Here is a 26,640-nt window from a genome sequence, read left to right on the forward strand (position 1 = left end):
GACTGAAAACAAAGATTTTATGGTGGGACAGTTGATGAGCAGTGAAAGATTTTCAAAGACATTTTAGGAAGTGCTCAGCAAAGGCATATTTCAGTGAAAAGGAAGGACTATAAGATAAGGCGGTGGACAAAAGATAGGAATTCTACACCAGTTAGTTTATTCTCTGTAGTTGGAAAGATGCGTGGGTGTATTATCAGGGAAGAAGTAGCATGGAATCTCAATAGAAATTGTCCCATTGGGCAGACAGAGCATCAATTCATGAAGGGCAGGTCATGCTTGACATATCATTTGGAATTCTAAGAAGACATTTCAAGCAAGGTGGACAACGAGGACCTAGTGGATGCGGTGTACCTTGATTTCCAAAAGGCCTTCAACATGGTGCCACGCAAGTGGCTGTTGCATTATATAAGGGTGCATGGGATACAGTCTTAGCATGGATAGAAGATTGCTTGACTAACAGGAAGCAAAGAGTGGGGATAAATAAGCCTTATTCTGGCTGGCAATCAGTAACTAGTAGTGTGCCTCTAGGATCAGTGTTGGGACTGCAATTATTTAGAATTTATACAGATTATTTGTAGTTGGGGACCACATGTAGGGTGTCAACGTTTGCATATGAGACTAAGATGAGTAGCAGAACAAAATGTGCAGAGGACTGGGAAACTTTGCAGAGGAACATAGATACATTGAGTTAGTGGGCAATGGTTTGGCAAGTGGAATATTATTTTCATAAATGTAAAGTCATACTCTTTGGTTGGAGTAACATTAATAAAAAGATGATTACTTGAATTTTTTTAAAAAGTTACATTATTTGCTATGCAGAGGCACCTGAATATCGTTCTGCAGGAGGGTGGGTCACCAGGTACAACAATCAATTCAGAAGGCAAATGGAATTTTGTCCTTCATTGTGTGAAGGGATTGTGTTTAAAAGCAGAGGTTATGTTCCAGCTATAGTGGGTGCTGGTGAGGCCACACCTGGAGTACTGCATGCAGTTTTTACCTCCTTACGTGCTCAAGGATGTACTGGCACTAGAGGGGGTGCAGAGGAGATTAACTATGTTGATTCTGGAGGTGAGGGGTTTGGTTTAACAGAGACTGAGTAGATTGGGATTATATTCATTGGAATTCAGAAGAATGGGAAATATATAAAATAATGAATGGAATGAATAAAATAGAAGTAGAGAGGATGTTTCCACTGGCAGATGAAGCCAGGACAAGAGGGCAAAACCACAAGATTAGAGGAAGCAAATTTAGGAGTGAATTGAGAAGGAATGTCTTGACCTCGATGGAGTGCATTGCCCAGGGAAGTAGTTGATGCTAGTTCAATGAACGTTTTTAAAGCTAAGTTAGTTTTGAAATAACTAATTAAGGAATATGGTGAGAACGTGGGTAAATGGTTCTGCATCCACAAAATGATCAGCCATTATCTTATCGAATGGTAGAGCAGGCTCGAAGGGCAAGACGGCCTTCTCCTTTTCCAAGATCTTTTGTTATGCATTCCTCCCTCACTCGTCACTTGGAGATGCTGGTGTTGGATTAGGATGGACAAAATTAAAATTCACAGAACACCAGGTTATAGTTCAACAGGTTTATTTGGAAGCACTACTTTGCTGGTCCTTCATCAGATGGTTGTGTGATTTTAACTTTGTCCCTCACTCTTGTAATTGAGAATCAGCAACAAAAGCCACGAAGCAGTGCGCAAGCTCCAGCCAACAGTTGGTATTGTGGACAATGAAGAAGCTTGTCTCAGAATACAATGGGATATTGATCAAATGGGCCAATGGGCTGAGAAGTGGCAGATAGGATTTAATTTCGATAGATTCGGATATCTGGTTGGCAAATACCGGTTGGACCGAAGATGTGATTGATGTCAGCGTCGGACCAATGCATAGGCAGGGGCGGAGCTGGAGGACCTGGCGGGGCAGTTGGTCCTCCGGCCAATCAGTGGACGAGGGCGGGACTAGACTATACCACGTGATCATCCTCGAGGTGGGCGTGAATGTTCGGGATGTCTGCGCGGAGAGCTGTCGGTAAGGAAAGAAATAAACAGCAGGAAGCGGGAGGGAAATGGTGTTGGTATGGTCTGAGAGGTTTTACAATCATTTGGTACACATCGGAAGATACAAATTTGAAACTTACAGTCCAGTTTTTGCAGCAAACGGGAATATGCCTCGTTGAGTAATCGGTCCGAGTGAGCGCCGCCATCTTTATTCGGGGCAATGATTCACTGGACACGTGCGCGGCCGCCAGCTTTGTGGGGGGCAAAGATCAGAGGGATGTATGTGCAGCCTTCCCTGGTAAAAAGAGTCATAGGGCAGGATTTACACAGAGCACATTCAAACCCAGAGAAATGGACTTTTTTCTGGATTTGTTTCATCATTCATTTAAATGATTTGGATGTGAATAGAGGCCGTATAGTTAGTAAGTTTGCAGTGACACCAAAATTGGAGGTATTGTGGACAATGAAGAAGGTTATCTCAGAGTACAGTGGGATATTGATCAGATGGGCGAATGGGCTGAGGAGTGGCAAAAAGGATTTAATTTAGGTAGATTAGGTTAGGATATCTGGTTGGCATAGGTTGGACCGAAGAAGTCTATTTCTGTGCTCGACATCTTTTGACTGTGGGATCATAAAAGTGAATTCTGCTCTGGTTCACCTCTGGGTTCTCTGATGTCCACTTGTTCAGTATCTAGCTTCCTCAGTCTCTCATGGGTGTATTTTACTATTACTTTCACAGCTGTTTTGTAAATGAATTGAAAAATGTAGAGCTGGAAAAACACAGCAGGCCAGGCAGCATCCGAGGAGCATGAGTATCAACGTTTCGGGCATAAGCCCTTCTTCAGAAATGTAAATGAATTGTCCACTGCTGCCCGGCTCCTGACCGTATGCTGTTCCATTATCAGATTATTTTTTCCACAATATCTTTGACAGTCAAGAATTCTTTTTTACAATAAGCGAGTGCATTTTCCTTCAATTTCTGACAGTCAAATTCTGCACCATTTTCATTCCCTGTAATTCATATTGCACTCCATGAAACATCAACTGTGTATTACTCCTTCCACAGAAACCAGTGATCAATGCCAAAGCCTTGTTGCCTATGGAGAGGGTGATGTTTGGCTTCCTTGTACTGCTGCAGTTTGTATGGTGAAGGTGCTCCCACAACGTGGTTGGATAAGAGACATTACAGATTATTCACTCAGCGATATTGAAGAGTAGAAGATATTTGTACAAATCATCATGGTTTTAATTTCAGAAAAATATTATTGAGAAGTTTTGACATAAGGCTACAGATGGAGAATATTGTGACCAAAAGCATTGCCAAATAAGCAGTTTTTCAAGAATGCCTTAAAGGAAGAAAGTAGATCTTAGAGGGTGAGAATGGGGATTCCAGACCATGTTCCCTTGGAGTCGATAGAAACAGTCACACAGGTGAACTCAAAAATAAACACATGATTGAGAGTCTGAACTAAAATGAGTTATTGAGATATGAAAAGGTGTGTGGTGCAGGGAGATAGGAATGATTACAGTCAGGAATTAATTCAAAGGTGCGAAAGTAAATTGTTGTTGCTTACAAATGGGAGTCTTTTGATTGATCAGCAAGTTTTGGTACAAGTGAGCACTTCGGCAGTAGAGTTTTCAATATTCTTGAGATTATTGGGAGGGTGAATGTGGGATGCTGGCCAGGAGTGGGTTTAGACAATGAAATCTAGAGTTAACAAAAGAAGTGAATGAGAGTTTCACCAAATGAGCCAAGACTGTGGTGAGGTCAGGTGATATCACTGAAGTCGAAATAGTGGTCTTGGAATGGGTCTGGCCTGTCATCCCCACCTCATTCAGCTGTTTGTCTGTTTGTGAATCAAGTCTGAAACAAACTCAGGAACTGAGTGGCCCTGGCAGAACCCAAACTGGGCATCGCTGAGCAGGTTATTGCTGAGCAGCTGCGTGACAGCATTGTTGATGACACCTTCCATCACTTCACTGCTGAGTGAGTGTGGACTGATGGAGGGGAATTGGCTGAGTTGGATCTGCCTTGTGTTGTTGTGTTGGAACATCCCTGAGCAATGTTCCACAAAGTCAGTTGGTGCCAGTGCTGGAGCAGTACTTGCCTTGGTGGGCAGCAGGTTCTGGAGCACAGCCAACAGTATAATTGCCAGAATATTGGCAGGGCCCATACCTTTACACCGCTTATCCATTTCTTGATCTGATTGGAAATGAGTTTTCAACCAAGTCGATTCATATCTGTGATGTGAGGGACTAATGGAGAAGGCTCATCCACTTGGCACTGCTGGCTGAAAATCGCTGCTAATGCTGTCCTCTTATCTGTTGCATGGATGTGTGAGACCCCTCCATCGGTAAGGATGGGGATATCTGTGATGCTTCCTCCAGTGAGTTGTTTAATTGTCCATCACTATTCTTGACTAGGTGTGGCAGAACTGCAGAACTCCGATCTAATCTGTTGGTTATGGGATCACTTCGTTCTATTTGGTGTTGCTTGTGCTGTTTGGCATGCAGGTTTGGTAGCTGCACCAGGTTGGCACTTCATTTTTATGTCTGCCTTGTACTGTTCCTGACATGCCCTCCTGCATTCACCATTGAACCAGGGTTGATTCCCCTGGCTTGATGTTAATGGTTGAGTGGGGGATATCAGGCCATGAGATTTCAGACTGGGCTAGAGTACAGTTCTGCTGCTGTTGTTGGCCCACAGTGAGGCAGAAGTTGCAGGGTCAAGAGGGCTGATTGTGTGGTTGTATTTGCTAGTGCGTTGGTAGATGTAATGTGGTCCATCCAGTTTCATTCCTTTGTTGAGACTTTGCAGTAATTAATACAATGAGTGATTTGATGGGCCACTGTCTGGTTTCTTTCCCTCAAGGACATTGTCAATGGCAGAAAAACATCCCCAATGGTTCCATGGCAAACAGTAGATTCTTCATTCCAGTTGTTTTTTTCTTGAATTCAGAGCCAACCTCTACCGATTTGGGATTCAAACCTGAACTTCAGTTGTATATTTTAATATTCTTGATAAATGATAAATATGACAGGTTTGTTCACTTATTTTTAGAATCACTATCACAGGTTTTGTTTATTGTTTTGGAGATAAAAACACTGTCCATTATCCTGTCTCCTCCATCCTCCCCTCCAACAACAAGAGTGAGGAGCACATGGAGTTTCTCTGTCCATAACATTGAGACAATTCAATCAGCTGCCTCTGTTTCTTTCCTCCCTCTCCACTAGCCCACCGAGCCAAACTGCCTCACAAGGGTGCTCCTCATTTTAGTCCTAAATTTGCATTTCCTAGAGTCCCTTGTCAAGCCTTATTAGAGGTCATCTTGACCATTTACCCTAGTGTAGCTAAATCATGGACATTCCAAATCTCTGTCTCTACCTCCTGCTTGTCACCACCCTTTCCACCCCCCCCACCCCCTCGCAATTCACAGATATTTTTCCATGATCTATCTGTCTTTTCTGGTTATGTCTTTCTCTCCCATTCTGCTAAAACCTAATATATGACCTCACCATCATTGGAAAATCCTGCTCCATCTCCACTCTCCCTTTCCTTTCTGAGTTCATTGTATTTGGTGTCCTTCCAGGATCTGTCCTTGGTCCGTCCTGTTTCTCACCTACATACTGCCAGGAGGTAACATCGCCCAAAAGCACTGTGTTAGGTTTCACATCTACACTGACAATGCCCAGCTCTCCCTCCCCATCATCCCTCTCCATTACTCCACTGTTACTCCGTTATCAAACTGCTTACCACGCTTCGATTAGCTGCAATTCACTCCAATGCAACACTGTAATTGTTAAACCCATTGCCTTCAGTTGCTATTCCAAATTCATTTCCCTTACTGCTGTGTCCCTCCCTCTCACTGGGAAGTGTCTGAGGCAGAACTACATTCTTCACAATATTGCTCTCATATCTGAGCCCAAGGTGACCTTCTGATCAGACATCTACACAATCACAAACACGACGAATTCCAATCTCTAAAATGTTGCTTATCTCCTTCTCACGCCAGCTCCATTGCTCCTGAAACCCTAACCTGTGTCGGTGTTGCCTTTAACTTGACAAATCTGAAACAGAACCCTTGATTCCGCGACTGACCCAGAATCTGGTTCAAGACTCACCCGTAATGGGACACATCGTCTCCATATTTACCCTGTCAAACCTTGACAGAATCCTGTATGTTTCAAAGAGATCTCCTCTCAAGTCCAGTGAGTATATTCCCAACTTATTCAGCCTTTGCTTACAGCATAATCCCTTCAAAACAGGGATCATCCCAATGGATCTTCTCTGAAATGCCTCCAATAAACTGCTCTATTTCATTAACTAAAGTGACCAAATCTGTTCAGCTTATTCCAGATGTGGTCTCACTCGCCATTTGTTTAGTTGCCCTAAGGTATATACTCCATACCCTTATATTGCAAACTCTTTGAAATAAGGGACAGCATTCCATTCCCTTTCCTGATTCCATGTTGTAACTGTGTGCTAGCTTTCTGTGTTTCCTGCTCATTTTCCCCCAGTCCCTTTGTGGTGCAGCTTTCTACAGTTTATCCCAAGTTATAGTCTATTTGCCAACTAGTTGCCCAGGTTTCCTGTGAATATCTCTCTGTAAACTGTTTATAACCTTTGGGAATTTTCCGGTTATGCCTTTTCTAGGAGATTTCCCCCCTCATTATTCTAAACATGTCCTGTGAGCACTGGGCAGTGGGAAGCATGCGCAGTTGCTATCTTTCAGGGATACTCTGTTTCATGACTGGGAGGAGGTTGCTGCCCATTGGTCAGAATGGAGACATCTTGCCCATCAAGTGCATGAGCCTTTCACACCCCATGTCTTATTGAGGAGGCACAGCGGCAGAATGGAAGGAAAGAAAAGGAAGCAAATCCTGCTCTCTATATCTCACTGAATCTTGGAACATTCTGTCCCATGTTCAGTCACATGAAGTCCCAAGGTGGAAAATCATAGAAACCCACATAGATTTGCCCTTGAAGTGCCTGCTAACCTCCACCAGGGGTAATGTGTACAGTCCTCCTGGGCCAGGAGGAGGCGATTGTATGAGTTTCAAACTTGGGCTGACAGTGACGGATTTTATAAACTTGTATTACAGGCAGATATTCAGATGGAAATCTCAGTCATTGTAACGCCAAACTCTGACAGAATTACTCAATACATCAGGCCCTGGATATTCGTATTGTGTTCCAGATCAATACCATTTGCTGAATAAATGTTCTCCTTTGAATCAAACCATCCTCTCAATAGATCTTCCCAAATCTTCAACATGTGTCCTGTAACCCTTGTATAATGAGCTGATGGGTGTAAGGTTTATTATTATAATGTGTAACTTTTATAAACCGCTTTGTCACAGCTCCCCAAATTTCCTTTGCTACAAGGAGAACAATCTCAGTTTTTCCAAACCCCTGATTCCCCAATGTCTGTTTGCTCTCGATAAGGTACACATCAGGGTTGTGTTGGAACATTCTCCACTTGCCTGCATCAGTGCACCCCCCCCCCCCGCAACAATATTAAAGAAAGTGAACATCCTCCAGGATAAAGTACTGTACCTGAGTGGTTTCCCATCCACCACCTTCAGCATTCTCTTTCCCCACCCTCGAGGCACAGTGGCATCACTGTGTAAAAGATCAAGTCAGCATTGTCCTACCCGACCATAGGACTGCTCTCTCATTAGAGATGTCTGGTAGCGGTTAACCTGAATATTACCACAGCACAGGCAAGGGGAGAGGTTGCAAAGGAGAGTCCATTAATTGCGGATGGTTATTCTTGATGTGTGTTAGCAACACACATGTCACGTGAACAATTAATGGTAAAAAAGCCCCACAAATTCTGCAACTAAAATCCCCCATTCCTTGAACCATCCTGGTAAATCTCCAGTGCCCCCTGTCAGGGACCCTGCCATCCTTCACAATGTGTGGGTGATCTGTGGTTCGCACAGACCCAGCTGTTCTGAACCCTGTGGGGGTGGTAGCATCGAGCAACAGTTGCACTAAACCTCACTGTCTGGAAGAGAGTGAGAGACAGAAATCCCGAAGGCATTTAAAATCTATTTAGGAACACACTTGTAAGGCCAAGGCTGACAGGTCTATGGGCTCTGTGCTGGAAAATGGGATTAAAATAGTTAGCTGGGAGATTTTCTTTCCAGCATAAACCCAATGGATCACAACACCGTTTTCTGTCATGTAGACCACAGACGCGTAATATAGGAATATGACAAGCCACAATAGAAACCAGGTCAGAGAAGGTGATATTAGAATAGCTGATACATGATTGATTAATGTTTTTTGGAGGAAAATGTGACAGAGGTTAAGCGGGACATTGTGGAGCTCTGGGTGCAGGAATCTGAAATAAAAATGGGTTATCCTGAAGGCTGGAATTAAAGAAAGGCATATCACAGAGATTTGTGAGGGTGGACAAGATTAAAGATAGAGAGTGTGTTGAGACTGGAGGAGATTAGAGATTGGAGGATGTTGCAGAGATTGAGATGTCTTTGATGCAGAGATAGTGATAGTTCTGAGGCTAGAGAGGAATTATAGAGATAAGGATGAGTTGTTAGCTTTCCCAACACCACCTCTTTACTGATAATGATTGTTGCTCTGTCCTCATCTGCCATTGCCTCCATAGGCCTGCGACAATGAGAGTACGCAGATAGTATGTTCCTGTTAAGGCCAAGGCTGGGAGGCGTCGAGAATGCTGCATGACCTGAGAAATTGAGGCTCTGGTCAAGAAAATGAAGGAAGGATATGGCAGGTACAGACCACTGGGTTTGTGTGAATCCCTAGAGGACTATAAGGGCAGTAGGAGTACACTCGTGGGAAACCAGGAGGCGAAAAAGGGGACATGAGATAGCTTTGGGAAGAAGGTTTAAGGAGAATCCAAGAGATTCTATAAATACACTAAAGACAAAAGGATAACTAGGCAGAGAATAGCGACCCTCAAAGATCAACAAGACTGCCTATGGAACAACAGGAGGTGGGAGAGATTCTGTAAGTATTTCATGTCAGTTTTTACTGAAAGGGGATATAGAAGTTGGAGAAATAAATAGTGATAACTTGGCAAGTGTACATATTACAGAGGAGGAGGTACTGGATGTCTTAAAATGCATAAAGGTGGATAAATCCCTGGAATCTGATCAGGTGTATCCCAGAACTTTGTGGGTAATTAGAGAAGCTTTTGCTGGGCCCCTCGCTGCGATATTTGTATCATCGATTGCCACAGGTGAGGTGTTGGAGGATTGGTGCCATTATTTGAGAAAGGTGGTAAGGAAAAGCCAGGGAACTATAGACCGGTGAGACCGGTGAACTTTTTTAAGGAAGGATTTGGAGGGCTATGTCCAAATGGGAGGTGAATTGGGATAGACTGGCAGCATCTCCAGAGGGAGAGAGTACAGCCCCAATGGGCTGAATAGCCCCCAGCCCCTGTGCTCTGTGATACTGCCCCATTCACTCTGAATGATGAAGCTCATCACAGGGCAGAGCCGTAGAGATGTACACCATGAAAATAAACCCTTTGGTTAAACTGGGCCATGCTGACCAGATATCCCAACCTAATCTTGTCCCATTTGCCAACACTTGGCACATATCACTCTACACCCTTCCTATTCATATACCCATCCAGATGCCAAATGGTTTAATTGTACCAACATCCTCCACTTCCCGACAGAAAATTCCATACACGCACCAACATCAGTAGGGGAAAAAATTGCCCCTCAGATCCATTTTAAATTCTTCCCCTCTCATCTTAAACCTATGCCTTCTCATTCTGGACTCCCCGACCCCAGGGAAATGACCTTGTCTATTTATCCTACCCATGCCCCTCATGATTTTATAAACCTCTATGAGGTCACCCCTCAGCCTTTGATGTACCTGGGAGGATCCCACCACTCAGGTCACAATGGGGCCTGGCTGACTGACACAGCTTCAGACCAATAGGAGAGTTGGCGTGACCCTCCAGCCAATGGGAGTGAATGAGGGATGGGTCCAGCAGGCCAACACACGACCATCAGCTTTGCAGGCGCAGTGTCACTGTGAGGGGGGACTGAATGTGAAGGAGTGGGAGAGACAGCAGATACTGGGAGAGAGATGGAGTTAGTGTGGACTGGAAAGGTTGAAAAACACTATTTCCAACTGCTGGACCTGAATTAGATACTCCGGGTAAATTAGAACCACAAGAATTGCGGATGCTGTAAATCGCACACAACCAGATGGTATTGGAAAAGTTCAACAGATCAGGCAGCATCTGTGAAAAGAAATCAGTTCGCATTTTCGATCCAGTGACGCTTCCTCAGGAGCTGATGTTACTGAGAAAAAAATGTCCGTTTTTATACAGAAGGTAGGGGTTAAGGAGTAAATGATAGGTGGGGATAGAGTCCAAAGAGAGATATAGGAGCAGTTGGACAAAGGAGTGGATAACGATCTGACGGGGGGAGGGTGAATAGCTGTTTATGGGGACTGTTAGTGGCTAACCATAGGTAATGTGTAAAGGCAGGCTACGTAATAACAAGGCCTGGTATGTGGGGTAGGGGGCAAAGACACTAGGACGTGGGAGAGTTCAGGACCTAAAATTATTGAATGTGATGTTGAAGCCAGAGAGTTGCAGGGTCCCCAAGTGCGAGATGAGGTGTTGTTCTTCCAGCTTGTGTTAAAGTGTGGCGCTGGAAAAGCACAGCAGGTCAGGCAGCATCCAAGGAGCAGGAGAATTGACGTATTGGACATGTCAGCACTTCATCAGAAATGTGGGTGGGCGGCACGGTGGCACAGTGGTTAGCACTGCTGCCTCACAGCGCCAGAGATCCGGGTTCAATTCCCGCCTCAGGCGACTGACTGTGTGGAGTTTGCACATTCTCCCCGTGTCTGCGTGGGTTTCCTCCGGGTGCTCCGGTTTCCTCCCACAGTCCAAAGATGTGCTGGTCAGGTGAATTGGCCATGCTAAATTGCCCGTAGTGTTAGGTAAGGGGTAGATGTAGATGTCAGGGTATGGGTGGGTTACGCTTCGGCGGGGCGGTGTGGACTTGTTGGGCCGAAGGGCCTGTTTCCACACTGTAAGTAATCTAATCTAATCTAATCTAATCTAATACAGCTGAGAGATAAATAGGGAGGGGTGTTTGGGGTTGGGGGAAGGGAGCTAGGGAGGCAATAGGTGGTTGTAAATGGAGGGTAGAATGGACAATTGGAAAGGAAGATGGGCAGGTGGGACTGTTCAAGAGGGTTTTGCCGAGTTGGAGGGTTGAATCTGAGATAAGTTGGGGGATGGGAGATGAGGAAACCTTGATGCCGTGTGGTTGAAAGTTCCCAAGGTGGAAGATGAGGTGTTCTTCCTCCAGGTGTCGGGTGGCTCGGATTTGTGGGATGGAGGACTTGCATGTCCTTAGCAGCGTGGTGGCGGAGGGGCTGGGGGGTAGCTGAAATGGTCAGCTACAGGGCGGTGGGGTTGGTTGGTGCATGTGTCCCAGAAATGTTCCCTGAAATACTCCACAATTTGGCGTCCCGAGAGCAAGGGACACAATAGGTGAGGTGTTTGGGGGGGCAGGGAAATCTCTGCTGGATGTGGGAGGATCCAGTGGTGCCTTGGATGGAGGTGAGGGGAAGGTGTGGGCACAGGTTTTCCACCTCCTGCAGTGGCAAGCGAAGGTGCCTGGAGTGGAGGGTGGGTTGGTGGGGAGTGTGGATCTAACATGGAAGTCACAGAAGGTATGGTCTCTGTGGAATGCTGAAAGGGGTGGGGAGGGAAATATATCTCAGGGGGTTGGATCTGATGGTGGAAAGAGCAGAGGATGATGCGTTGTATCTGGGTGGAAGGTGAGGATGGTGGGATTCCATCTTTGTTGCATTTGGAGGGGTGGGGTTCAAGGGCAGTGGTGTGGGAAGTGGAGGAGATACACTGGAGGGCATTGTTGACCACATGTGAGGGGAAATTTGCAGTCTTTGAAATAGGAAGCCATTTGGTATGTTCTGAAGTGTTCTTCCAGCTTGCATCAAACTTCACTGGAACACTGCAGTAAGCATGAGACAGAGATGTTGGACAGGGAACAGTCTTGTGTGTTAAAGAGCAGGCAACTGGAAGTTCAGGGTCTTTTTTGCAGGCACAATGTAGATCATCAGCCGCCATTTCCACCACCGCCACTGAGATGCTAGAAGGTTCTTGTCTCCTCCATTAACAGCTTTCCAACTTCCCACTCCTTTATCTTTCCAAATGTTCCTGTGTCTCTTTGGGCTCTGTCCCCACCTATTAGTTACTCTTTAACCCCTATCTCCTGTAGTCCAAAGATCTTTAGGTTCGGTGAATTGGCCCAGCTAAGGTTCCTGTAGTGTTCAGGGATGTGCATTAGTCCGGGGAAACGGTGAGTAATAGAGTAGGAGAATGGCTCTGGGTGGGATAAGCTTTGGAGGGTGGGTGTGGAATTGTTGGGCCAAAGGGCCTGTTTCCTGAAGGGATTCTAATTTTCCCAGCTGTCATCGGTTCTGAGGAAGGGTCATTGGACCCGTGATGACCCATGGTGTGTGCAGGAGGCGGAAAGGGGAAAGGGGAGAGTGGCAGCAGAAATCGGATGAAATGTATCAGTGTAGACTGGGAGGGTTTAGTTGCACTCTGTGCAGGTAGTTTGTCTGAATTAGAAACTCTTGGTCCCATGTTTGCAGAAAAGGGGAAGATGGCTTGGGCCTCAGGCAGTGAGAGGACCTGGGTTATGTCCGCCATCTTTATTTGGGGCAAGGTACAGCAAGGAGCATGAACGTGTCCTCTTCCTGGGTGGGGGCGGGGTGATTTGAAGAGGAGCATTTACACATCAAACACATACCGAGAGAAGTGTTTGCCTTCACTATTCATCTTGCACTGACTGTGAGCTTTGTTTTGTGAATTCAGTTTATAGGATATTAATTCAGAATATTTGAGACTGGGATCTCAAAAAAACAAGTTTCTACAGTCAGCGGAGTCATCGGGATCTGAATATCATTGGCATTTAACTGTGGAACGAGAAAAGTTTGTCTGTTCTGTCTGTGGGAAAATATCTTCAATATTTTTGTCAAACCAAAAGCAGACAGATGTTCAAGTTCATGGTTGGATAACCCTTGGGGTATGTGTTCAATTCTTGGCCCTGCAGCTGTGGAAGGGGGTATTGGCCTGAGAGAGAGCACAGATTTATCCAAATTACACCTCGTCTTTTTGCAGGAACTGTCAGATTTTGTCTTAATCATCCACTTTATGATGTTAATCTGTAAACTCCCTACTTCCAATTCTCTGCAAATTTCTCATTGAAATTCCTTGTGGACTCAAATTCCAGCACCATTTCAGGTAGAACGTTCCAGATTCTGACAACTGTCTGTTCATTCAGAAACTGCTGAAGTCCATTATGAATCTGGGGTTACAAAGGGCTGAATTGAAAGATGCAGTGCTGGTCCTGAGCTCCCATTGAGGTGCATTGGAACAGTACAGTGTAGGTGTGAGCAGACAATGAAAATGACAGGGCTGCACTGTGAGGGCTGCTTGGCTCAATGAGAGTGTTTTGGAGTTGGTTGTAAATAGTGAGGTGAGACAGGGAGAAGGTGAAGCTGAAACTCCGTTTTAGTTCAGGCCTTTCAGAAATTCACAGTCCCAATGGGAATAGCCAATTTGTCAGTGATACCTGTGGAGTATTTAAGTTTTTAAAGTATGACATATCAGCTTAAGTAAAGTTTTTTTTGGTATTATAATGGACATGTTTGAAGTGAAGAATGGTTACTCACTCATTTAAATTCTCTTAATGGGAGTAACTAGATGAATGTAGAGAGACGTTGTGACAGGAGCCCTCAGACCCGTGGTGTGCTCTTCTTGCACAATGTCGGAAATAAGGGCCGCTTCCAGTGTCCCTGACGGCTATTTGTGCAGCAAGGGTTCCCATCTGCAGCTACTGGGAAACTGCTTTTCAGAGCTGGAGCTGAGAGTGGACTCACTGTGGAGCATCTGCAATACAGAGAATGTTATGGTCAGCACGTTTAGTGAGTTAGTCACACTGCAGGTGAGGGTTACACAGGCAGAAAGGGAATGGGTGATCATCAGATCTAGTAAAAGGCTCAGGAAGTGAGTACAGGAGTCCCCAGTTGTTATCCCCTTCTCATACAAATACTGTATACCACTTGGGATTCTGTAAGGGCGGGAATGGGTGGGGTGGCTTCTCAGGAAATCAGCATCAGTCAGGTTAATGACACCACAGAGAGCTCTGCTGATCAGAACAAGAGGAATGAGAGTGGCAGGGCTATAGTGACAGGGGATTCAATAATCAGGGGTACAGCCAGGCACTTCTGTGCCCACAGACATGAATCCAGGATGGTATGTAATCTCCCTGGTGCCAAGATCCATGATATAATGGAGTGGCTGCAGGACATTCTGGAGCTGGAGGGTAAACAGACAGTGGTCGTGCAACACACAGATACCAACGATATCGCTAAACAGAGGGATGAAGTCCTGAAAGCTGGACATAGGGAGAGCAGAGGTACATTAAAATGTAGCTCCTGAAATGTAATAATGTCAGACTTACTCCCAGTGCCATGTGCTAATGAGAGCAGGAATGAGAAGGTAGATCAGCTGGATGTGTGGCTGGGGAAATGGTGTACCACAGAAGGGTTATGATTCTTCAGGCACTGGGACTGTTTCTGGGTTAGGGGGGACCTGTACCTGGGCAGAGCTGAGACAAATCTGGTGGGGGCTTTTGCCAGTTCTGTTGGTGAGTTTGTAACTAGTCTGGCAGGGGGATGGGAACTAAAATGTAGCCTTATATGGGTCAGATTCAGGACAGGGAATGGGAGGTAGAATATTAGTAATGTAGTTAGCGGCTTAGAAAGCCAAAGGAAAGGAGGATTAAACGAACATTGAGTCCCTCTTCAGCCATCAGTCCTGACATCCCAGGAAGGTGAGTCAACAAAATATGGAGCTGTGTACATGTCTATGACTCTGTGCTTCAGCAAAATGGTGGAAACCTGCAATAAAAACAAAAAGTGCTGGAGATCCTCAGCAAGTCTGTCAGCATCTGAAATGGTGACAGATGCAGGAAATATTGCAGCCTTGAAGAAGTGTTGAGATGATCGCACCAAGGACGACAATATTGGTTACACGCTGAGTGCCAGAATGTGGGACTAGAATTAATAGGTGCTTGATGACCAGCATGAATACAATGGGGCTGGAAAGTGAACGTTTCGAGTCGGGGTTATTTATCAAGACTGACAAAGGGTCCCGACCCAAAACATCAACCTTCCTGCTCCTCTGATGCTGCCTGACCTGCTGCACCTCCCCAGGTCCACATTGTACAGACTCTGACTTCCAGCATCTGCAGTCCTTAACTATCTTCACATCCCAGGACTCATCTGGTGATCCTCCTTTACTCTCTTTCAATAACCAGGAGAGCCTTCCTTGGAAAAGGGGAACAAAGGTGTATACAGTAATCCAGGTGTGGTTTCGCCAAGGCCCTTCCAGAAAGGGATCCCTGTCCCCATCTTATCCATAATGGTCATCAAGCACACATGCCTGGTGTGATCATCTAAACACTTCTTCAAGGCTGCAATGTTTCCTGCATCTGTCACCATTTCAGATGCTGCCAGACCTGCTGAGGATCTCCAGCACTTTGTTTTCTCTGTTATAGAGTATTGAAAGGGTGGATTTGCGGATGAGAAATTTAAATTGAACTTCATGTTCAGATCTGATAGTTACTGGATCCGTGCCGATCTGAATATCATTGGCCTTTTCATCTGGATGGAAAGGTGTGCATTCTGTCCGTGGGCGAATATTTCAAATGTCCGTGTGATTGGGAAAAAGTACTGAGACAGTGAAGTCCATGTCAGTGTGGGGACTGTGGAGTGTGATTTCATTGGTTTTTAAAAGTCTAAAAAATCATGGCACATTTCCCTGGAACAGGTAAGCCACAGATTGGTTTTGTATGAGGACAATTAACCATGAAACCAAAAAGACAAAAGGATTCCTGCATCATGATAAAAAGCTATGAAAATGGGATTGTTGTAACGGAGTGAATTATCAATTATTGATTGTAAGCCATTGGCATTGTCACATCGGTTCCAGCGCCGTGGGGAAACACGGGAAATGTGATGAGTGCAGTGTAGGTTTCAGTTATTCAACTGGAAAGGTGAAGAAGAAATTTACAAGGATGATGTCAGTGCTCAGGGGTCTGAGTTACAGGGAGAGGTTGGACAAGCGAGGACCTTTTTGTGTAGAGCAGAGGAAACCGAGGGGGAACATTTTACAGAAGTGTATAAGATCATGAGAGGCATGGGTAAGGTGAATGCATTTGGTCTTTTTCACAGGGACTCGAGGATTGGAGGGCATCAGGTTAAAGTTAGAGGAGAAAGAATACATGGGAAACTGAGGGGCAACTGTTCTACACAAAAGTGGTATGTATATGGAATGAGCTGCCAGTGGAAGTGGTTAAGGTGGATATATTAACAACAAATAAAAGACATTTGGACAAATACATGGATAGGAAAGTTTCAGAAGCAGATGGGCCAAGTGCAGGGAAATGGGGTTAGCGTGGATGGACAATCTGATTGGCATGGGCCAGTATGGGCCAAAGGGCCTGTCTCTGCTGCAGGACGTTATAACTCGAAGTGCATCTGCTATTTCTCCCCCTAACTCTATTGGTATCATGGGATGTATTCCATCAGGGCAATGAGACTTGTTTACCTTTAGCTCCATTAGCTTGCCCAGCTCTAACTCTTTCACGATAATGGTTATTATCTAGGTCCTCACCTTCCTCAGTCTCCTTATCAATTACTGGCATGTTCGTCATATCCTCCACTGTGAAGACTGTGACTGCTGTGTGCTCATATTCCTGAACCCTGCTGGATAGGAATAACTAGGCACAGAACTCTGAGAGGTCGTCTTTGAGTCTTTATTGATGAGACACAGCAGCTACCTGGATAGTGTACATGCAAAACGCCTTCAGACAGCGTCGGGTACCTCCCTGCCTATCTGGTGTACACTCCCATTATTATACCTTTTGTGGTTTGTGACTTTGAATAGAGACTGTCTCTCAATATTATCTCCATTGGCAACGGCAGTTCAAAAGTCTCGTTCAGTTCAGCACTTTGTGGTTAAACCACACACCCCTCCCCCACGCCCCCGTGGCTCCCTCAAGTATCTGACAGGCACTTCAGTTTCAGTGGGGGATCTATCAGGATTCTGATGTGGAGGAGCCGGGGTTGGGGTGGGGTGGACAAAGTTTAAAAACCACACATCACCAGGTTATAGTCCAACAGGTTTATTTGGAAGTACAAGCTTTTGGAGTGTGCTGTGACTTTTAACTTGATCAGGATTATCACTATGGTAACAGTTAAGTGCTTCAACAATTAGAGGCCATGTGTTCCCCACACGATAGGTTTCCCTCTAGCAGTGTAAACTGCTATTCTGTTCCTGGGGATAGCTACTCATCACTTTTTATCCCCAATTCCATCATGCTTTCTGTTGAGCTTGGAAGATTTTCCAATCTCCGAATTTATCCTTGGTCTTTGCCAATTTGTATGCCTTTTACTTCAATTTCATAGACTCCCTTATTGCCTTACACATGGCAGATTACTCCTTTTCCTACAGTCCTTCCTTTTCACTGATATATACTTTTGCTGAGAAATTTCAAAAATTATTTTGATATTCCTCCACTGTCCATCAACTGTTCCACAGTAAAGTCTTTGTTTCCAGTCTACATTAGCCAACTCCTGCCTCATCCTATTGTAGTCTCCTTTGTTTAAGCACAGTATCTTGGGATTGGATTTAATCTTCCCGCTATCCATCTGTGTTCTAAATTCAACCAGATTAATGGCAAGTCTTTTTATCAGATTACGAGGTGAGGCGATGTTTCCTGGGAGTTTTGGGTTTCATTGTCAGTGACCTTGGTTTTGTAATAAAGTACAGGATAGATATTCACAGTAGAGTATTCTGGACACTGTGAATGTACGATGCAATCTAAAACCATAAATCACTGTCTCCCCTCAGTTTAAAATTACAAAATCATTATCTCCTACACGCTTCCTCACTATCTAAGTTTGGAATGCTAATCCACCTGACTATCCTGCTGTTTCTGAAAATCTCCTTTGGTGAAGATGGTGAGTTTTGGATTCAGATTTCCAGTTATTACCGTAGGAAGATAAGCCCTGGGCACAGGAGAGGCAATGCAGCCCTTCGAACCAGCTCCACCATTTAATACGGTGATGATTGAGCTCAACTCGGTCTCAGCTGGATTTTCCCGCCTGCTCTCTCTCACACTTCAACTCATTGCAAATTAAAAATCTGTATCTCTTCATTAAATTGGCTCATGTCTTGGCATCCACCGCATTTTGGAATTCCACAGATTCACAACACATTGTGATAGGTACATTCTTCCTCATGAGAATAGAATAGAGTCCCTATAGTGCAGAAACAGGGTATTCATCCATCGAGTCCACACCAACCCTATGATGAGCATCCCATTCAGACCCACCCATTCCCTGTAACCCTGCATTTCCCGTGGCTAATTGCCTAACCAGCACACGCATGGACCCTGTGAGCAATTTGGCATGACCAATACACTTAACCTGCACATCTTTGGACTGTGGGAGGAAACTGGAGCACCGAACAAAACCATGCAGACATGGGGAGAATGTGTAAACTCAACACAGTTGCCTAACGCTGGAATCAAACCTGGGTCCCTGACGCTGTGAGGCAGCAGTGCTAGGCACTGAGCCAATTCTGCTTAAAATCTGCTGCCCATTATTAACCTCCCCACCCCACAATTGGCTGAATGTATATTCCTTACGTCAGAAATCGGGGTGTCTAAGCAGATGTCTCTGTAAATCCCAGTGACGGCCCACATGTCCTGTGTGTCTGAATAGATATCCTATACACAACATCCTCCAGCCCACACTTTCTTTCACTTTCCAGGGACAGGTCTCCAGAGGCTTCATGGGGACTACAACTCTCACAAGCCCTGAGGCAGGGACCACACGTGTGTGGGGAAACCCACCACTGTACATGTACAGAATGTGGGCGGGTTTTGAAGCATGTTCTTTGGGGTAACTAGCAGAAAGCATTTCACACTGTGAATGGCTGGAGAAGGGATGCATCTGCCTATAGTACTGATCAGTTTGCGGGGGTAGGGGGAGAGTCAAAGTGTTACGATGCCCAGATGGGACCAAGTTCCATTCGCAACTTGTCATAACACTGGGAATTTACCAATGGGAAACAAGGAAGAATCTGACCCATTTTCCCAGACTGAAGGTTCCTCTTCTGTCCAGGATCTGCCACCTCCCTTTCTGTTTCCTTTTGTTTCATTCTGCTGTTACGTTATTGACTTGCAGCAACTGAAGGGAAAGGAAGTGAACCCAGAAAGGGTGCAGACTCTAACCAGGGACGGGAAGTGGTGGAATGGATCTGTTTGTCAGTAATGCTATGAGAATGCGGAGGGTGTACATTAGGGGGTAGTAGAGTCAGAATGGTGGGAGAGAGTAAGTGGGCTGGAGGGTTACAGCTTTGGGGGAAGAAAGGGGAAAAAGATATTCCAGAGAAACTAGAATTGTCTATTCTGAATTTCTAATCTGTACATATTCCTTTATACAGGGTGCTAGATAGTGAAGATTTGCAGACTGAAATCTCAAAATCACATGCAGATTGTGATTAAGTTAACCAGCATTTGAAGAACCAAAGACGGAGAATCACTGGGCCAAAATCCTGCAACACTCTCCCTCCCAGCATTGTCGGTCTATCTGTGCAAAATGGACTGTGAATGGTACAAGACAGCAGCTCACGACCATCTTCTCAAGGGTAACGAGAGATGGGGAATAAATGCTGGCTGAGCCAGTGATGCCCATATCCTGGAAATGGGTTCTATCTCTAGTTGCTGAAACCCAGTTGATGTTACTGCAGGATGAAGAGGGACGCTGAGTGTATCCTCCAGGAGGCAGCACCATCACATTACTCCTGCCAACCCCCACACAGTAACACAGCAACATCACTGGAACAAAAGACAGTGAAGCCAAAGGAGGATTTGGATATAGTTCTTCAAGGTAAAGTCATGAAAAGGGATTGGAACGCAGCAGGAAGAGGAGACTGAGCTGGATGGTCAGCTGTTTCCCATTGAATGGTGGTGCAGGATTGAAAGGCTGAATGGTCTCCTCCTGCTGCTATCTCCCAGGTATGTATATAGCCATGGAGCCCGGGTAGGAAGGGGTAGGCAGGGATTCTCTAGGAGATTGCACTTCCACAACAGTTTTCAGTGAGGGATAGTTTGATGGATTTTATTTAACATTTATCTTTAACACAAGGTTTGTCAATTTTGGCTTTAAAATTTTGTAAAAGCTTTTTGCACAGCAAATAAAATTAAAGAAAATAAATTGAACTGCCTGAATATAACAGTTTTAAAACTTTCAACCTCTGAAAAACAAAATCCTGTCTATTCCCAGACACCATCACTTTCCAGCTACTCAAACTCCAGGGAAATTTTCCCTCCCTGTCTGAACCTTTGGTTTGATTTAACTGCTTTTCAGTTTTCGTTCTGTGAGCTGTGAAGCGTTCTTTTTCCCCATTTTTCCGACCCAGCACAGCAACCTTCCCACCATCAAAATCATCATTACACCATTTTGCTTTAGGTTAACATATAACCACCAGCAGTGCAAAAGTGAGGAACTGCAGATGCTGGAAACCAGAGCCTAGATTAGAGTGGTGCTGGAAAAGGCCTTTTGCCAAAAGCATAGCAGGTCAGGCAGGATCAGAGGAGCCTGGAAAATCAACGTTTTGGCAAAAGGCCTTTTCCAGCACCACTCTAATCTAGACATATCACCAGCAGTAAACCATTTGTGTAACCAATTGAATATTTCCAAACAAAGCCCATTACGGGCCAAGCAAACCATTACAAGTGACAGAGTGAGAAGGGACTAAATCAAAGTCGAGTTGTGAGGAGGGGGCAGCGGTGGAGATAAAGCACCGTATCCCCTGCGGTGCCCATCTCTATCTCAAGGAATCGAGAGCATTGATCCATACTACATGCTCCTTCTCCAAGGACACCCTGCTGTGTAGATTTTATCCTCTATCATAGGACAAAATCCCTACAGTGTGGAAGGAGAGCATTGGCCCATCAGACCCCACCGACCATCCGAAGAACATCCCGCCCAGAGCACTCTTATCACTGTAACCCTGCATTTCCCTTGGCTGATCCACCTAGTCTGCACAATCCTGGATACTGTGGACAAGTTAGCACGACTGATCCACCTCACCTGCACATGTCTGGGCTGTGGGAGGAAACGAGCACCTCGGGGGAGGGGGGGGACCCACACTATCCTGGGGAGAATGTGGGAACTCCACACAGACCGTTGACCAAGGCTGGACTCCAACCTTGTGCCTGGTGCTGTGAAGCAGCAGTGCTACAGTCACAATTTAAATCAAAACAGATGATCCCTGCTCATTGTCACATTGCTGTTTGTGGAGACTTACTGCCCAGAGAGACATCCTGAGGTTCAGAAAGTGGCAATGTAAGTTCAGTCAAATCCAGCCCAGTTAATGTGATTAACAACAACATCAATACTCCAACAGTGTCATCATGTACAAGGTCCACTCCTGACTCTGATGGACAGTAACATCAGAATCAGAGTCCTGCAGTCCACATGAAGCAGGTGGATGACCACTTCCCTGTGAGCACTCACTGGTCTCTCAATCGTGTTGACGACGCAGCAAATCCCTTGTCACACAGAGGGATGAACAGCTCCTACCCAGAGTGAACCCGCTGGGTTCTCAAGGGGATGGGATGAATCACTGAATCCCTTCTCCCACATTGAGCATCTGAATGACCTCTCCCCCTGTGTGGGCTCACTGGGGTGTCAGGGGGCAGGATGAATCACTGAATCCCCTCTCACACACTGACCATCTGAATGACCTCTCCCCCTGTGTGGGCTCACTGGGGTGTCAGGGGGTGGGATGAATCACTGAATCCCCTCTCACACACTGACCATCTGAATGACCTCTCCCCCTGTGTGGGCTCACTGGGGTGTCAGGGGGCAGGATGAATCACTGAATCCCCTCTCACACCCTGACCATCTGAATGGCCTCTCCCCCCCGTGTGTGGGATCACTGGGGTCTCCATAGGTGCTGCATTTGAGTGAATCTCCCCCCACACTGCGAACAAGTGAATGACCTTTCCCCAGAGTGAGCTCGCTGGTGTTTCAGCAGGTCAGAGGACTGAGTGAATGCTTTCCCACACACTGAGCAGGTGAATGGCCTCTCCCCAGTGCGAATGCACTAATGTCTCCGCTGGTGAGAGATTTGAATGAATCCTTTCTCACACATGGAGCAGGTGAAGGGTCTAAATCCACTGTGCTATCTCTGGTGCCTCAGAAGATTGTAAGATCAAGTAAATCCCTTCCCATATGTGCAGCAGGTGAACAGCCTCTCCGCAGTGTGACTGTGTCGGTGAGTGTCCCGCTGGGAGGGGTAAGTGAATTCCGAATTCTGATTCAGTACGTCCTCCTGTTTGCTCAGTTGTTATTTACAATCTAATTTCCCCCGCACCACAACCTGTTCCAGTGTTACAGAAACAACAGAATGGCCAGCTGCAGCTGGTCACCTGACTGATCACTGGACGCGAACAGTTCACTCTCCACAGATGCTGCCAGACCTACTAAATGTTTCCAGCAATTTCTGATTTTGTTTCTGATTTCCCAGCATTTGCAGAGGTTTAGTTTTCCAATACTCATTTTGTGTGTTGCAGAGGAGTTTATTGATGAAATTAGAGGGTTTTGCAAATTGTACGTTAGCTATGATCACACGTTCGATATGATCACACATCAGCAATGATCATCATGAATGGCCGCCTCCTGTTCCAATGAAAGTTATCCATCGGCAGCTTGTGGTACCATTTCCCCTCACTGCTCACTTCACCTCCATGTCGAATACACTGTTACTGACTGAACAAACCTCCTGTGTTTGAACTAAACCTGCTCATGTTCAGTGACTCCCTCTCCACGCGGGTTTAACTCTCATCATGGAATGCTGTCTTGTATTACTGCAGGAATGCCCACAAGGACTAATCCTGGAGTCTGTATCCCCTGGGATCCACAATCACCGTTTATTTCCTTCTTCCTCTTTCATTCTGACTATTGAACTCTCGGTTTCAATCCATTCTCCTGTCATGCTCTTCAACATGCCCATGGGGGTGGACTAGAGGCAGCTGGGATTTAATGAAGGGAAGTGGGGATTAGGTGGAAGCACAAGGAGAGGTGACAGGAAAGACAGTTCTCATTGTAACGGCAGAGTTTCTCCATGACCCAGTGAGTGGTGAGGCACCTGAGTTTGTGGGTGGAGACAGATTCAATCAGGGATTTGGTAAGACACTCAGACATTGGCCTGTCCATCTGATTGTTAACTCAGACAGATAGAAAGAAAGATGCACATTTAGATAGCACCTTTGATGATCTGGGGCAATGAAACATGCTTCCAACCCAATGATTTCAACCACAAATCTCTGAAAACACAGACACAAAGCTTTCTACTTGTACCAGGCTGTCTCTGAGCCTCCTCTTTTCTTGAGAAAAGCGTTTTGAGCTGTTCAGCCTTTCCTGGTGATTATAACCACTATGTTCCTGTAAGATTTGTGACTGAACTTTTATTTTCCTGTTCCTTGTGAGTGATGAAAGTAGCAGAAACATTTCCTGACCTGTGAGGGGTTTCGGTTGGAGTATTTATATTTACAAATTCATTCCCACTCTCACATAGTGTGAAATTGATATACAACTAAAGGGAAGGAATGAGTGAGCACCCACAGAATCATATGTTGAATAAACCTGGCATGAGGAAAATGGGACAACACTCGCAACTAGTTAGAATCACAGAATCCAGTGGGCGCAGAAAGGGTCTATTTGGCCCATCGAGTCTGCAATGACCTGCTCATCCAACTTACCCCCATAACCCCACATTAACCATGGCTCGCCCAACCCACATAAATTGCACACTGCGGCCATGTTAGCATGGCCAATCCAGTAACGTTACACATCTGTGGGAGGGTCACAGATTATACCCAAATGCTCGGAATTGTGGACGAAGACTCACAAATACTTGACTCTGACACAAATGGTCTGCTTTTCAAAATAAAATCTGGGAGAAACTGCAATCGGAAAGATTTCTGATTATCTCAGGAGGAAGAGAATTCAAAACTCGCACTATTGATCCAGGGGGCGCAGTGAAAGTTGCAGATGTCTGGGAACCATCAGAAATGTAACAGGCTGTGAGCAAAGTGGGGGTGAGACAAGGACATAAAGACAGTCTGTCACACTGGGGAAGGCAGGAGAGATTAAACAGCAGAAATGGTCGTCCCGCAAGGCCACGGGGGATAGAATTAGGGCTGGGAAAGAAACCAGGAAACAAGGTGTACAGCTGTCAAAGAAATATGTTAAAAACAGATTTTAAAAGCATAGAGGGCAGAGTACAGTCTGAAATTGTTGCTCTCAATGGTGAGTCAAAAAGCTGTAAAGCCTGGGGAGTTTACAGCCAACACATACTCAGGATTGGCCAAGTGGCCTCGATCTGTGCTGTAACTTTCTGATAATTTTTTTTTGACATTTGTAGTTAAACTCTGATGACGCTAGTAACTTTGCAAATTGGACTGGAGTTTAATATTCTGGAGAAGTGTCAAATAAATCACATTGATCACATTCTGCAGATCTTAGTCCTTTACCCTGCATGTTCCAGCATTTCAGTCACATACATGTCCCCTGCCGGTGGGACAGGACATACAGGGATGGTGACAATGGTGTCTAGGACATTGTAAGCTATGATTCTGTGCGTATGATTGTGTCAGCTTATTGCTTGACTAGGCTGCATTTCAGCTCACCCAATAAGATGTTAGCAGGGTGAGACACTACAGTTGGAGCTCCTCTTCTCGCCAGTTCGTTTCATTTCTCCTTTTTTAAAATTTCTTTCTCTCTCACTCTCCCCTTTGCAGACTCTGACACAAGTGTCTCAAAATTGAATCATGACATTTTTTTTTAAAAGAACACGTCTCTACAAGAAAACCAATGGAGGAAAGTATAGTATTCTTGCATCAACTGCATTTGTAAACAAAAACAATCCTGTTCAATAAACACTGTCATTTTTTTCCTTCAATTCTATCAAGCGAGCTATTATATTTGATCCCTCAGTTTACCGATCTTAATAAATATCCAATCAATTTCAGAGCAACATGCTGACAAAGTATTGAACCAATTTCTCTGTTTAGGCTTTAGCATTAGTTATTAAGTCATTACCAATACAATAATTGCATAATAATTGGTCTGGCTAACAAGTATACTGAGGTTCCCAATTTAATTTATTGACTGTTTGAAAAATGGTACAGTATATCCTTTTTTTCAGGATTCTAACAGTAATTATTAAAGAACTTGCATGACAATAATTATTATATGGTTTAGTTTATCTTGCTAACAACTACAGTGAAGTTTATATCTGAATTTAATCCAATCTTCCCTAGTACCTATACAGTAATATAAAAATCCATTTTATTTCCAATCAACACACCTACAAAATAATCCATTATTTCTGATGTAACACGCACTGTTAAAAATATGACTTGCCCGATAAATTTAGAAAAACCTAATTACTTTTCCCTGCAACAATTCCTGGTCATTTTTGCAGAAAGCACAGTCAAATAGCAAGATGAAATTTATCATTATTCTTATATATGCTAATACAATTTTGAAAATCTATGTGTTGCTAATATATAAATGTTCATTTCCATCCATAGAATATAGAACAGTACAGCACAGTACAGGCCCTTTGGCCACGCTGTTGTTCCGACCTTTTATCCTACTCTAAGATCAAACTAACCAACATGCCCTTCATTTACTGTCATTCATGTGCCTATCCAAGAATCGCTTAGATGTCCCTGATGGATCTGAATCTACTACCACCACTGGCAGTGCATTCCACGCACCCACCACTATCTATAAAGAAACTATCTCTGACATCTCCCCACAACTTCCCCCAGTCACCTTAAAATTATGCCATTTTGTGGGGCAAAGTCTTTTATTATCCACTCTATCTATGTCTCTCATCATCTTATCCAAATCTATCAAGTAAACTCTCATCCTCTCACTGTAATGATCAAAGCCCCAGCTCCCTCAACTTTTCTTCATAAGACATGCCTTCCAGTCCAGGCAGCATCTTGGTAAATCTCATCTGCCCCTTCTCTAAAGCTTCCACATCCTATGTATAATGAGGTGAACAGAACCGAACACAATATTCCAAGTGTAGTCTCACCAGGGATCCATAGAGGTGCAGCATAACCTCGTGGCTCTTAAACTCAATCTCCCGGCTAATGAAAGCCAACACACCATGCACTGACTTAATAACCCTATCACCTTGGATGTCAGTTATGAGGGATCTATGGACGTGGACCCCATGATCCCACTGTTCTTCCATATTGTCAAGAATCCTGCATTTAATCTGAAAATATGCATTCAAATTTGAAATTCAAAAATGAATAACTTCACTGTTTCCCAGGTTGAACTCCATCTGCCACTTCTCAGCCCAGCTCTGCATCCTGTCAATGTCCTCTAGCAACCTACAAAAGCCTTCCACACTATCCACAACTCCACCAACCCTCGTGTCATTGGCAAACCTTCTAACTCACCCTTCCACTTCATCATCCAA

The 26,640-nt window shown here is 44.8% G+C and overlaps 1 long non-coding RNA gene across 3 annotated transcripts in view; it reads left to right on the forward strand.

Moving 5' to 3' along the window:
* Positions 1 to 26,640, forward strand: part of LOC140487228 (uncharacterized) — a 48,092-nt gene that overhangs the window by 4,574 nt on the left and 16,878 nt on the right. For 2 of the 3 annotated variants that reach the window (XR_011962803.1, XR_011962805.1), the window contains exons 1-2: positions 1,961 to 2,027; positions 19,570 to 20,143. This is a non-coding gene — a long non-coding RNA (uncharacterized lncRNA). Of the gene's footprint in view, positions 1 to 1,960; positions 2,028 to 19,569; positions 20,144 to 26,640 lie in introns of those variants that run through there. The other variant, XR_011962804.1, reaches the window with a different exon arrangement.

Source organism: Chiloscyllium punctatum, chromosome 16 (assembly GCF_047496795.1).
Source record: "Chiloscyllium punctatum isolate Juve2018m chromosome 16, sChiPun1.3, whole genome shotgun sequence".
NCBI classification, from domain to species: Eukaryota; Metazoa; Chordata; class Chondrichthyes; order Orectolobiformes; family Hemiscylliidae; genus Chiloscyllium; species Chiloscyllium punctatum.